The 14,082-nt window shown below is 46.3% G+C and overlaps 1 long non-coding RNA gene across 1 annotated transcript in view; it reads left to right on the top strand.

Moving 5' to 3' along the window:
• The first annotated feature begins 2,037 nt into the window (after positions 1–2,037).
• The window catches only part of LOC142765210 (uncharacterized), a 68,984-nt gene continuing 56,939 nt past the window's right edge, over positions 2,038–14,082 (top strand). The window contains exon 1 of the long non-coding RNA XR_012884100.1: positions 2,038–2,125. This is a non-coding gene — a long non-coding RNA (uncharacterized LOC142765210). The remainder of the gene's footprint in view (positions 2,126–14,082) is intronic.

Genomic DNA, 14,082 nt, shown 5'->3' with positions numbered 1-14,082 from the left:
TTATTTTTGTTAATCATTTCAATGCGTTTTTTATCCTGCTCCAGAATAGTGCACGCATATTTTTTTTTTGATAAATTGTGCTTATGTTGTTTTTTTTTTCTTAGTGCCATATGACTGTCTGACATTGATCTCAAGTGTACTACTTGATTTTTGTATTTCTATTTACATTTGCAAATGTCTTTTCCTGCTGCTGCTGCTGTTGTTGTTGTTGTTGTTGTAGTTGTTGTTGTTGTAGTTGTTGTTGTTCTTGTTTTTGCTGTTGTTGTTGTTTTTGTTGTTGTTGTTGTTGTTGTTGTTGTTGTTGTTGTTGTTGTTGTTGTTGTTGTTGTTGTTGTTGTTGTTGTTGTTGTTGTTGTTGTTGTTGTTGTTGTTGTTGTTGTTGTTGTTGTTGTTGTTGTTGTTGTTGTTGTTGTTGTTGTTGTTGTTGTTGTTGTATGGGTGGCACGGCCCAGTCAGGCAATGTTTACCTTTAGCTGTCCCCCGGGAAAATTTTGTATTGTTCCTAATAAACTAATAAAGAAAGAAATATTCGAGAGGTAACAAGGCGATAACTAAAGCTGAAGTGGGAATGTGGCAATATCCACACTAAAGTTGAGCTTCTTTATTGTCAATACAATTTTCCGTCTACGGAGCCGCCGACGTCGGCAGTATCTACGAAACGGGCTCTTTGGAGCTGTTGTTTTAAGATATGAAAATCTTTGGCTCATGCCATGAGACGCGGAATGTGGGTATAGATGGATGGTAGATCTTTGTATATATCTCACTGTAGTTTCTTAGCTCGAAGCGGGCTGCTCCGATGATAGGACCGAAAGGTCTAGTGTTTTGTAGCTTACCGAAACAATTTTGACGCACCGAGAGGGAAACACAATGGAAGGCAGGACATCGCGCCAGAATAGTGCTCAGTCTCGTCAACTGCCAAGCGTTGAAATTCGCGACGAAACCTATCTTTCCTGACAGCGCTAGTATACAGAACGCCTGCAAGAAATCATGCAAAAAGCTCATAGCAGCAAAATGTGATCAAGTCACTATTTCGGAGTCCATAATGGTAAGTTCAGCAACCGATAGAGACCAAGCCGGCTGAATGCTAGGCTCACTCACACTTGAGGCTTAGTTAAAACCGAATTCTTTTCCAAGCAAGACACGGGCTCATGACAGGCTGGTTATGGCAAATGCACAGTTGTACTTATACGGCCAATCTATCTCTCAAAAAATGGGTCTGAAGCCACAGAATGCCTTGCCAAAAAATCAATTTTTCATAATATTTGCTTACTTCAAGGAACGATTGGTTAGTCGTTACAATTACGGCGCGGAAACGCCATCGATCCTTCACAAAATTTAACTAACCATCGGTCGGAATTGCATGCATTCTGAAACTTAAGCGGGGCTCTTACGGCCCAGTACGGCGTGGCCGAGTCGTCGTCTTCTTCTCCGAATGATCAAACAAAGAATCCGGCGCATAATGATGGCGATGCAGAGTGAATGCGCATTGCTGGCTCCCATCTCGGGAGACCAGCGCAATCTGTATTTCAAGCTCTTTTGCCAGCAGGAATGCCATGCGGACGAAAATAAGCCTGCCGCCCAACAGCCCCAAAATGCACGGCTCTTTCATCGACGGCGAGTTGTTTTTGTTCCCGGAAACGATGATATGTCGGCGAGGTCAGAAATACCGCCGGGAATGCGGCTGTTTATTCCCCGCAGTTTCCAAAACAACTCCATCATTTTTGTAAGCGTATTGCTGGGACGAAAGTGCTCAGAAAAGGAACTTAGAAAGGGTTGGCTTTTAAAAAAAGGGGGTGGGGGCTGCTTTTGCAACGCAGGTCTGAGCAAGGGGGCGTGGCTGAACGGGTGAGCTCAGGGCTTGCGGAATGTTTCTCATTCAACGCAACACCGACTCTTTTGTACGCGTGCTTGCCATTCTGGGACTGCTGCTCTATCGAGGCCGCTGCGGCGATATGTCGGCAGTGGTGACGTCACGGAAGCACGCGTCGGCTCAAGAGGGAAAGGGGGGGTCGCGAATAAGCCACGCATCGGCCGGCACACCATCACAGTGCGAAACGGGGTCGGTGTAGCCGGCCGGCCTAGGGTATCGCAGGCGACGCATCAGCCTTTGCAGTTTGCCGAAAAGGTACGTAGAGTGAATGCATTGCACATAACTGTTTATATATACAGATGCAGGAGACCATCAGGCAGAACTTGCGGGAAACATGTTCTAGAGAGGTTGCGAAACTTGGCCGGCATTTCGAAATTTATCCTCTGCTGGGCTTATTGTTAAAATTACCATTGTTCTACGATGACTGTCGTAATTAGTGGCACACGTCAGATTGGAAACTGACGCTATTTCGAAAATTATAAATTGGTCCTGAATATTTCAAGCATTCCTGCCTAAGAGAAATTCTCAAGAAGCATTCCCAAGAGGGATTTTTTATTTATTTATTTATTTATTTATTTATTCAGGTTACCCCTAAAGGCCCTCTAGAAGAGGGTGTTACCATGAATACGGGCAGCAATTGCATGGCGTTATACAATAGTTAAAAAACGAAAGAAAACAAAACAACAAAAGCAAAAAATATTTAGTTAGTCACCGTAGTGCGCATGAGCTCTGAAAACTTTACCGAGTCTTTCTCGGTGGCAATATGTGCAGGCAAACTGTTCCACTCAATAATAGTGCGCGGGATGAAGGACTGAGCGAAACGAAGTGTGCGAGATAGCGGGCGTTTGACTTTGTTAGGATGATCCCGGCGGGGAAAGATGGAACAGGCGGGTTCAAAGAAACTGTCATGTAATGATGGGTGATTGTAAAGTTTGTGGAAAAGTGATAGGCGTGCATATTTCCGACGAATGGCCAAATCCTCTAGCTCAGCACGGTTTTTTAAGTTAGTTACGCTGGAATAGGTAGAATAATCTGAGTAAATGAAACGAGCAGCTCGGTTTTGCAAAGATTCAATATTTGATACGATGTAGGTTTGATGAGGATTCCAAATGGCACTGGCATATTCTATTTTAGGGCGAATTAAACTGGTAAAAGCAAGTTTTTTTAACTGCGATTGAGCCTGTTTAAGATTCCGTTTCAGTAACCCGAGAGACCGGTTAGCAGCTGCAAGAGTGACTTCTATATGATGGTGCCAAGATAGATTCGATTGAAAGTGGAGACCGAGGTACTTGTAGGTAGATGTTAACTCAAGTGTCATATTATTCAACGAGTATTGACTTGGAAAACGGGTAGCAGCGTTAGTAAAGGACATGCACTTTGTTTTAGAAACATTTAACGACATAAGCCAAGTTGAACACCAATGATTAATTTTGTTAAGGTCAGATTGCAAAGCTAAGCGGTCAGAATCAGAAGAAATGTTACGGTATATTACGCAGTCGTCCGCGAAAAGTCGAACGTGTGAAGATGAAGAATTCGGTAGATCATTAATGTAAACGAGGAAGAGTAGAGGACCAAGAACACTGCCTTGGGGTACACCAGATGTTACCGGTAAAGAGGAAGAATAAAAATTCACAGCAAAGGTGAATTGAGACCTGGAGGAAAGAAAAGCTTTTATTTCTGCAAGAACTATAGGGTGAATATTAAGTTGTTCTAGCTTTAGTAGTAATCTGTGGTGAGGAACGCGGTCAAAAGCTTTAGCGAAATCTAAGAAAATGGCGTCGACCTGGCAACCAGCATCCATGGATTTATGAAGGTCGTGAACAAAACCGACAAGTTGGGTGTCGCATGAAAATCCCTTGCGCAAACCGTGCTGAAAATTGAAAATGTTATTGTGACGTTCGAGATAGTTTATTACTTGAGTCTTCAATTCCAAAAGTGACAATGTCGAAACGCTCAGTATTACTTTTTGATTTGCCTCGTCGTCCGTCTAAAGCACATCACACTATTTTTAAATAAAGAAAGTAGACGATGTAGTGATTGTGGATGGGTGAGCCCAGCTAATTTCACGGAGCTTCAGCCGAAGTTCATTTCATGCACACACAACTGCTTATCGGAGGTAAGTTTCTTTGCTTTCTCTGCAGTGGATGACCATTTCTTCTGTGTCTCAGGCGTTCTGGAATACCACTAAGAGGGCTGCTCGATTGAACCAAAGATCCATACTGGGCTGGTTGTTATGGTTGATATTGCTTTAAATTAACTCGGTAGCTTGTTTTCGTCCCTAGTCTGCTCTCACGCTTTAGCCATCGTGAGATATCACGCCTTGACTCATTACGTGTGATCTGATGGTCATCAAAAATATATATCAGCTAAAATAAACATTATTCGGTAATAATGGCATACTATTAAGCAACAAAATGTATTTCGAGGCCGTCCACTTCCCTGGGAGTGGATGCAAGAAATCCTGACATGCGTTATGCTCGTATTTATGGATAGTCGTACTCTTGGTTTCGGTAAGAACGAGAAGACAGTGATGCCACGAAAAGTAGAGAGGACAGTATTACCTAATACCATTGTAAATGTGAAGGAAGAAAAAAAAAACCCAGGCCTGTGTGGAAGGCGCACAGCTAAAACTACAAGAGCAGCCCTACAGAGCCTTTTCTAAGCACTCATTGGGTAACTGCTGCAATCACACCTGATTGAAGCCCGATACGGCATTATAATAAAAATTTTAGTGTAGTAGGCTGGAATTTTCTATGCTATTTTTCGTCATTTTTTCTATGAAGCTTGGTATCCGCCAAACTATTGCAAATAATTTTGTGCTAACTCTTCTTTCAGTGGCCGACTACGATGAGGAGTTATGATTGAAGTAGGTATGCGCCACAGTTAATAGGTGATCAAAAAGAAGGTTTTATAATGGGTTGGAGTATCGAAAATGCAAGATGGTCGTGTATATGAAATGCAAGATGGTCGTGTACTTGTACTTAGGTGCGCGTTAAAGAACCATAGATTTTCCACTGTGTCCATCCCTTTTTTCTACGTGACCGCCTATAGTTCCATTGCGAACTGCGCACTACATTGTCCTCGTAAACATGCCGGCACGCCCCATCACCGATCCATCACTTCACCGCCAATAAAGCCGGTATAATGAAGGGGGGACGGAAGCGACGATAGTACCACTTACCAATAATAAAAGTGCTCGTATGATTATGTACAGAGTTTTTCACGTCTTTAAAGATGTACTGGGCGATATTCGCGGAGTGTTCACAGTTTTCCGACGAAACCCTCCGCTTTGCCCTAATCAACATTCACTCCGTGGATATGCTGTAATTTTTTTTTTCTAATTTCGCGCGATATGGTTATGGACACAGGCAGCGGTGAACAACTACGGCGCTGCGCGAGACCCGAGTTTTGATCTCTTAACAGATTTCGCTGTAAAATGAACGCAGAGATGACTCGCCACACGCAGGGCCTGATCCTGTAACCTTTGGTTGACACGTTCGATGCTTTACCACCAGAGCTACAGCGGCGGTAATCCTTTCGTCGTTGTCAGTTCATCATTGTATGTTAGAAAGCAGAAGACGTACAGAGAAGGTGGCCGAGGCATTAAGTGTGCACGAATCCCATCAAACTGGGGACGTCCTTTAAATTCAGCGCACCCTTCGCGAAAACTCGCTGGTGGGAAAGAGAACACGTTGAAGATCCTCTTCGCAGTTGTTAATGGTGTATCTAACCAGCTCGCCGCTAGTACGATGAAGCACGCACGCTTCGTGGCCGAGTCGTTCAATGCCACGCGCTCCGGAGCGAGAAGTCACACCATCGAGTCCCCTGTTACACGTTCCAAAAATACTTTCATGAAATATTTCTTTTTCTAGCTGATGAAGCCACTTATGACGATTACTCAAATGCCACAAAAATCCCAAAATTAGAGAACAGCAGACTGGTGAGAAAACAATAATATCAGATGGAATATATCAGCACACACCAGTGATAAAGACGACTAGGTGTCAATCTTTCAGACAGGCCTAAAAATTGTGACGCTCTCATTAGACATTCGCAAGGCCTGTAGAGCAACTACATGCCAATGTCTCAAGTTTCGGACGCTGCTGCTTTTCCAAGACTCAATTTTTAACCAAATTGCATTACCAAATGTGAATAACACCAGCCACTGCCACGCCCACGCTGTGGCGGATTTTAGTCAAGCTTGCCTCAATACTACAATGTTTTGCAGTGCAGCGTGCTGTGAATCCGCGGGGTGCTGCGGAACATTCTAGTTGTCGCCTGGTTAAGCATCTGGAAGTTTCCGTATGGGAATTCGCTTTAAATCACTTTTTAGCAAAGACACCCAACAGGCAGAATTTGCTGTTATAAGCGATAGTTCGCTACACGCATGGTGGCTTTCGGTGACAGTCGAACACAATCGGCCGAGCAACAGCGGTGTGACGAAGAAGATGCTACATGAGCAAGCCGAGACAGTTCCAGTTGGGAAATGCCGGTTGTACTATCATGAGCAATGTGAGCTCGAACACGCGTACGCGTGTTGAACAGCCTAAAACCCCACATTGGCTGATTTGCAGCGGCCGCTGTCAGAAACAAGGTGGAAAGCGCGGACCGCTTACGCTAGCTGTTCACACTCCCTCATTGATATCTTTGCACCGAAACGCACCTTATAGCGTGTCAGCTGCTAGCAGCTGCTGACGGTGATATGAATTCACATCAACGCGCACAGCCACAACCAGTTGACTTAGGAGGCTATGAAGCTACAAAAACATCGGCTGTGACATAGCCGGCCACGATACACAGGCCATGCTTTTATACCAACTAGAGGGTGTTCGCAAAGCAGTTTCATGCGCATCCTTGTTTTCGGTGATTTTTTTATTTATTTTTGTTGTATTATTGCTAGCGACTGAAGGCGCGCAATCAAATGCCGTTTCACAGCAATGATCATGTGAGTATGGTAATAGGGGTGTTCCAACAGACAGCGGAAGAACACCTTACTTTCCCCTCCACTTTCAGCAGCGCCACTCACGTATCACGTTATCTGTATTTTGAGGCTCTTGGCCACGCACTCACGCGTTCGATCTCATAATGGTCGCGATAGTACAGTCAATGAGAGAAGAATAGTTGGGTAAAGTATCACCGTCATATTCAACAAGTGAATGTTGTTAGAGGAACTTGTTCGCAGGTGCATGGGACGTATCTTGGTGAGCCGATTTCTGTAGGGAGGCTTATCAACGACCCGGCACTAGACGTGTACTTTGAAGGCAGCATTGTAGGGCACATTTTGCGGCTGGCAATACACAGTGTTAACCACATCGGTCGGCACGTTCACCACCCGCCCTTCATGTCATACTGGCCACTGCCGTGAGTCAAATGCTTAACGCTTATAAATCAGCGACGTGCAGCAATCATGCGTTCTTCAATGGCGTCGAGAGCAGGCAGGTGAGGCGGCTCGGGAGGACATCGATGCCCGTGCATAAGACTCATCGTGGAAACATGTCTTGTGATGCCGTGCTTATGAAGTGATGAGTTACAGACCGAAGTTACAGTTGCTAGAATAGGGAAGTGTGATGAACGCGCAGGCTTGCGCGTAACGCCTTGGAAGGAAACCACTGGGTGGTGCTGGCACACGTTTGCACGTCACCCAAGGCGGCGATACGCTGCGCAAAAAGTGGAATCAACCAGATGCGGGAGCATTGTGAAACTTTTAAAATATATTGTCACAACGTGCAAAGAACAGGACACAAGGCTTCCTTTCGACGTTAACAGCAAGGTTCTATCGTACACGGAAACAAAGCGCAAAGCAGAAGCGCAACGTCGTCTTCCTAGAAAAAACGCCATAGACTGCCGCTCGTGATGCTGGCTTCTTCATTCTTTCGTGATTACAGCTAAAAACCATGACATTAACCTTTCTCTCAAGAAGGCATCGTCCCGATGCTTCATCATCATGGCGGAAGGGTTTGTAGTCACTGGCAGCCCACGGGTTCATTCGTGAAAATAAGGTTTTATCCGAACCACGTGCACAACTTCTGGTGCATGTCTTTGACATCTTGAACAATGTGGACTGTCGGGAAGCACCTCATAGTTAACATGACTGAGACGACGGAGAACTTTATAAGGCCCGAAGTACCGTCTCAAGAGCTTCTCCGAGAGGCCACGACGGTTAACGGGGGTCCAGATCAAAACTTTCTGTCCTGGTTCACAGGAGACAGGTCGGTGACGAAGATTATAGCGCCTTGTATCATAGTCCTAGTGGCGACAAATACGTACGCGGGCAAGTTGGCGGGCTTCTTCAGCAAGTTGAGTTATGTAGCGTGCACTTGTGTCAACACCATCACTTTCCTGTGGCAACATAGCGTCGAGCAAAATTTTGACGTCACGGCCATTGAGAAGACTGAATGGTGTCATGCGTGTTCTTTCTTGCTGTGCCGTATTGTAAGCGAAAGTAACGTAAGGCAGTATCTCGTCCCAGTTTTTATGTTCAACATCACCGTACATGCAAACAATATCCGCAAGTCTTTTGCTCAGCCGTTCCATCAGACGATTTGTTTGTGGATGGTATGCCGTTGTGTGCCGGTGGGATGCTCCACTTAGACTTAAAACTGTGCGTAAGAGCTCGGCTGTGAACGCTTTTCCTCTGTCAGTTATTACTACAGATAGAGTGCCATGCCTCAGAATTATATTCTCAATGAAGAACCGGGGTGCTTCACTTGCTGTGCCCCACTCCAAAGCCTTGGTTTCGGCGTAGCGAGTAAGGTAGTCTGGTTACAATTATCCATTTGCGACCAGCAACCGAAGTTGGAAATGGTCCTAGAAGATCCATTCCGACTTGAGCTAATGGAGTTTCCGGTACATCAATTGGATGGAGGAGCCCTGCTGGTTTGACGGCTGGCACTTTCCTACGTTGGCACTCAAGACAAGTTCAAACGTGCTGTTGTACGGTTACTGTCAGTTTCGGCCAGTAATACTTCTGTCTCACTCGGCATAGCGTTCGTGTGTGGCCTAAATGACCGCATGTCAGTTCGTCATGGCACGCCTCTAGTACTTCTTTCCTGAGTGGTGTTGGGACGACAAGTAATTAGGTGTTGCCTCTCGGAGAAAAGCTCGCCTTATAAAGGACCTCGTTGCGCAAACAACTCGATGCTACCCGTCTTGCGAAGAGCTTTGGCATAGCAGATGTGCGTCCCTCTAAGAAATCAATAAGGGGTTGCAACTCGGGATCGTCGCGTTGCTGCTGTGCAATTGTAGACGTATTGACTACACCGACCAACGCCGCATTGTCATCATCTTCAGCATTTGCGTCTTCTAATGGGGCACGAGAAAGGCATTCGGCGTCTGTATGTCACTTTCTGGATTTATAAACTCCAGCCATATCAAATTCTTGAAGCTTGAGGCTGCAGCGCGCCAATCGTCCTGACGGGCCCTTTATGTTCGTCAACCAGCAAAGCGAGTGGGGATCGCTGATGATTTTAACGGGCGGCCGTACAAATATGGACAAAACTTCATGACCGCCCACCCCACCGCAAGACACTGTTTTTCAGTAGTAGAGTGATTCTCCTCTGTACGGGAAAGAGTCCCACTTGCATAAGCAATTACTCGTTCGGCGCCATCTTGCCACTGAACGAGCACAGCTCCTAAGCCGACATTGCTGGCGGCGGAGTGAACCACTGTCGGAGCGTCATCGTCGAAGTGTCCGAGAACTGTAGGGCTTTGAAGACGTTGTCGCAGCTCGTTGAACGCTTCCTGCTGCTCTTCACCCGACGCAAACGTGACGTCTTCACGGGTGAGTTGCGTTAAAGGCGATGCAATACGCGAAAAATTCTCAGTGAGACGTCGGTAATAGGCACACAGGTCTAAAAATCGCCGCACTGCCTTCTTGTCGGATGGCGCAGGAAAACTTGCAACAGCGGCTATTTTGTCTGGGTCAGGCCGTACAAATTCACTGCTGACAAGGTGTCCCAAAAAAAGAAGCTATTCGAAGCCAAAGTGACATTTTTCTGGCTTGAGTGCTAGTCCGGCCGATCGTATCGCTATAAATACCATGTGTAGTCGCTTCAAGTGCTCGTCTAATGTCACTGAAAATACAATTACATTGTGCAAATATACCAGGCACGTTTGCCACTTTGGGCCTCAGAGGACTGTGTCCATGAGCCGTTGAAACGTTTCCGGTGCTGAGCACAAGCCGAACGGGAGAACATTAAACTCATAAAGACCATCGGGTGTCACGATTGCTGTTTTTTTTTCGATATCTTTAGTCAACTTCTATTTGCCAACATCCGCTCCGTAAATCCATTGACGAGAAATACCGTGCATGGCGTAGTCGATCGAGAAAATTGTCTATACTAGGCAGCGGGTAAACGTCCTTTTCCGCAACCTGATTTAGCTTGCAGTAACCAACGCAGAAACGTAAGGTGCCATCTTTTTTCTTCACTAATACTACCGATGCTGTCCAAAGGCTTTTTGACGGCTTAATAACGTCATCCTGAAGCACCTTTCGCACCGGATTTTCTATTGCCTCACGTTCCCGCAGAGCTACTCGGTATGGGTTCTGCCGTATGGGTCTGGCCGTTTCATTCGTAAATATGCGATGTTTCGTCAACGGTGTTTGGCGAACTCTGGACGTCAAAGAAAAACAGTCCTGAAAGTCATTATTAAGCTTCAGAAGGCTTTGCTTGTGCGAGGGCAGTGAACTTGGGCCAACGTCGACTGATAGAGGGGCTTGACCCGGTGACATCGGCTTTCTCCACAGTCAAGCAGCCTGCAAATTTAATGAGCTCCTCGACGTACGCGACTGCCATATCTCTTGCAAGATGTCGTCACTCAGTACAGACGTTCGTAACCAGAACGTGCGTGTGTCCGCACTTGAGGCTTACGACGGCTCTTGCAACAGATAGGCCATGGCTGAATAGCAATGCTGGAATTTGTTCAGCGATGTGGTTCAAGTTGCCTGGGTGGTCGCATGTTACAGCTACGAGAGCACTTGAACGGGCTGGAAGGGTCACGTGATCTTCGAAGACGCACATATGTTTACGCCACTGGTCGTTACATCTCATATCTGAAACTTGATCTGGGGCCATCAAAAATGTAGCCGACCGGTCTGGAATGTCCATGATGGTACCGTATTCACAAACGGAGTCCATCCCCAAGATCAGGTCTTTGCAGCACTCGGACAAGATCACGAACTGAAATCACGATATTCTTCATGATATGGACTGATGCGATAAACATGTTCACCTTCTGCGCAATTGAAACACAGTAGACGGCGGTCGACGGTGCGCCACAGATCCGTCTTGCGAACGAATGGTCAACTGGTAGGCACCCTCGGTGACCAAGATGCAGGTGTCGGCGGAGGGTCGAATGGCGGGTAGAACGGAGTTTATGTAGGTGCGTTATATTGCGGAGTCGTCGTCGCTGGTGGCGGCGGTGGCGGCGGTGGGTTGTAGACTGGTGCCGCCGGCGTATTTTAAGATTCAGCCCGTACAGACGAATTGTACGGCACTGGCGACGGACGATGGGTGGCTGCCGCAGAGTTAATAGATCGTTGGGCTGGTAGTGATTCGGGCTGCGAAAATGCTTGCCTGATTTCCTGCCGCACAACTTCTCCAACTGAAGCCATCGCCCGTTCTTGCGGAATCACAAGGAAGCTGCGGATCTGCTCATGAACAACTTCGCGAAGAAGCTCACGGAGAGAACCGTCACTGCCGGCCGTCAGAGCAGACACACTGATTGAGGCACCCTTTTGTCGGTCGTAATAGCGACACCGTTGCTACAGTTCGTGCTCGGTAGCTGTAGCCTCTTTCATAAATTTTGCAACAGTCGTCAGTGGATTGCGGAGAAGGCCGACAAACGGCTGTTCTGTGACGCCTCGCATAGAATAGCGGAGTTTCTTGGCTTCAGGCATATCAGGGTCAGCCCGTTAAATAGGCGCGTCATGTCCTCCACAAACATGGCGACACTCTTATTCGGTTTCGGGACCCAAGACTCGATGAGTTGTTGAGCAAAGTCACGGCTGTCGTTGTTTGCAAAGGTACTGAGAATCTGCTGCCGAAATACATCCCATGAAGACAGCGTTGCCTCGTGGTTCTCATACCACGTACAAGCGCTGTCTGCTAAAGCAAAGAAGGCGCGTGAAAGCTATAGATCGGTGGTCCGCGGGTTTGCCTTAGTGACTCGCTCATACTGGGCTAACCAGTCCTCAACATCTTCGTACGCCTCACCATGGAATGTCTCCGGAATCTGAGGCTGCTCAAAAGTCAGCTGGGAAGCACCTGCAGTAGCCATTTCTCCAGGCGGAGTGTTTGCTGTTTGCTGGGAAAGTTCCAGGGGAATCGCCTCAGGACTAAGGCCTCGCTGTCGGCAACTGTAGCGGTGGACAGGGGTAGCCACTGAAAGCACACATTCCGGTGTCGGAATTGAAGTGCCGGGCCGCAGACGAGTACCGAGCATCAGTCGCAGAATTCCAGCACCTCCACCAGTGTCGCAACGTGCAAAGAACAGGACACAATGCTTCCTTTCGACTTTAACGACAAGTCTCTATTCGCACACGAAAGCAAAGCGCACAGCGGACGCGCAACGTCGTCTTCCTCGAAAAAAACGCCAGAGACTGCCGCTCGTGATGCTGGCTTCTTCCTTCTTTTGTGCTTACAGCTAATAAACGTGACAATATTTTATTGCTCGTGTGTGGCCTGAAATGGCCATTGAGCAAATTTGTTAGCTTTTCAAATTATAGGATTATTACGCGGGTGCGCGACTGAACTGAAACATGGACAAGATACCTAAAGGTAGCGCATGATGGCACTAAAACGTTTTATCGTTGTGAAGAGGTAGAGAAGTGGAACGATGAACTCAGTTGTGAGCCATCACTTGCAACACCTTCCCCAGTGAACCATCATTTCATCAAGCCCTAATGTCTAAATAAAGACTCATCATTCGTAGCCTGCATGGCTCGCTATAGCTACTTCTGCTAACGCATAATCAAACTCAGAGGCGAGAATCATGAGTGGCATCTACATGAAAATATTTTATTTTCTGCACACTTGTCATGCAATGCATTTTCGAGTAGTGACTTGCTACCTCTTTGCAACAATGCATTCTTAATAATTGGTTGGGCGCCTTTTTTTAATCACAAGAAAAAAGGTTTATAGTTAACAAGCGCACCATAGAATATTGTTTACCATGGCTAGGTGGCGCGCCTGAGCTTCAGGTACTTTCTTTTTTCACAGGAAGGTGCTCGCTCCTTGTGGAGTGCCTTTGTGTAAAAACGCAAGTGAGTGAGCAGAAAAAAAACTTGGTCACTTCATTGATGATGATGATGATGATGATGATGATGATGATGATGACGATGACGACGACGACGATGATGATGATGATGTGTGTGTGTGTGTGTGTGTGTGTTGTTTCGTGGCGTAAGGGCCAATTGATAACTAAAGAGTGCCAGGTCATGATTCAAGAGAAGCGATTATTGGTTATGATAGGTGGCTGTATAAGGGCTTCAGAATTTTTCGCACTAACACGGGAAAAACATTGAAGCATTAAAATCATGGCAGTGACAGAAAACATGTGTAGTGAGAATGAATAGCGAAAGATCGTAATAAAAGCATGGCGGAGATATATCCATGGCAGCAGTGACCTCAGTTCAGAGGTCGTGCTACGGAAAGCCCGGGTATATGACATGACAGGAACCTAGCTCTCTTAGAACTTCTAACAGTGATTTATGTGTAAAAAGTGTTTTTAGTGACAAACATTGTGGGGACACACATTTCTCACGCAAGGGTGGATTGCCACCAGACAACAGGTATGAATGTGTACTGAATGTATCTCCTGTCCTTTGTTTGGCAAGTGTTACTTCTGTGCGTCGTGATTTTAATAATGGCGGCCATTGAACAAGTAGCGTCTTTTTACCATGCAGTTTATTATGTGTGTGCCTGTCCTACGTGCTCTGGCAATAGGCCTTGAGCTTTTTGTTTAGAAAAGATTTCAAGTTAAGTGCAATAACCACTATTGATCTACTGGCAGCTGTTTCTTTGGTGGTTGCAGCTAAGTGGTCAGCCAAAACATTTCCTTGTATTTAACGGTGTACTGGCACCCAGCAGACATCTGTATTAGTGTAGTGTGTGCGTACAGTGTGCACAGGATTGAGTAAAGGGAGATAAGAATGGGGTTTGCTTGCTTTTTGAGTATATTGAAGGCTTTCACAACGCCAGTAAAGCATTAGC

The sequence above is a fragment of the Rhipicephalus microplus genome, chromosome 6, assembly GCF_043290135.1.
Source record: "Rhipicephalus microplus isolate Deutch F79 chromosome 6, USDA_Rmic, whole genome shotgun sequence".
In the NCBI taxonomy this organism is placed as follows: Eukaryota; Metazoa; Arthropoda; class Arachnida; order Ixodida; family Ixodidae; genus Rhipicephalus; species Rhipicephalus microplus.
Note: the sequence above shows the minus strand (reverse complement) of the source record. Positions and strands in the feature narration are given on the sequence as shown.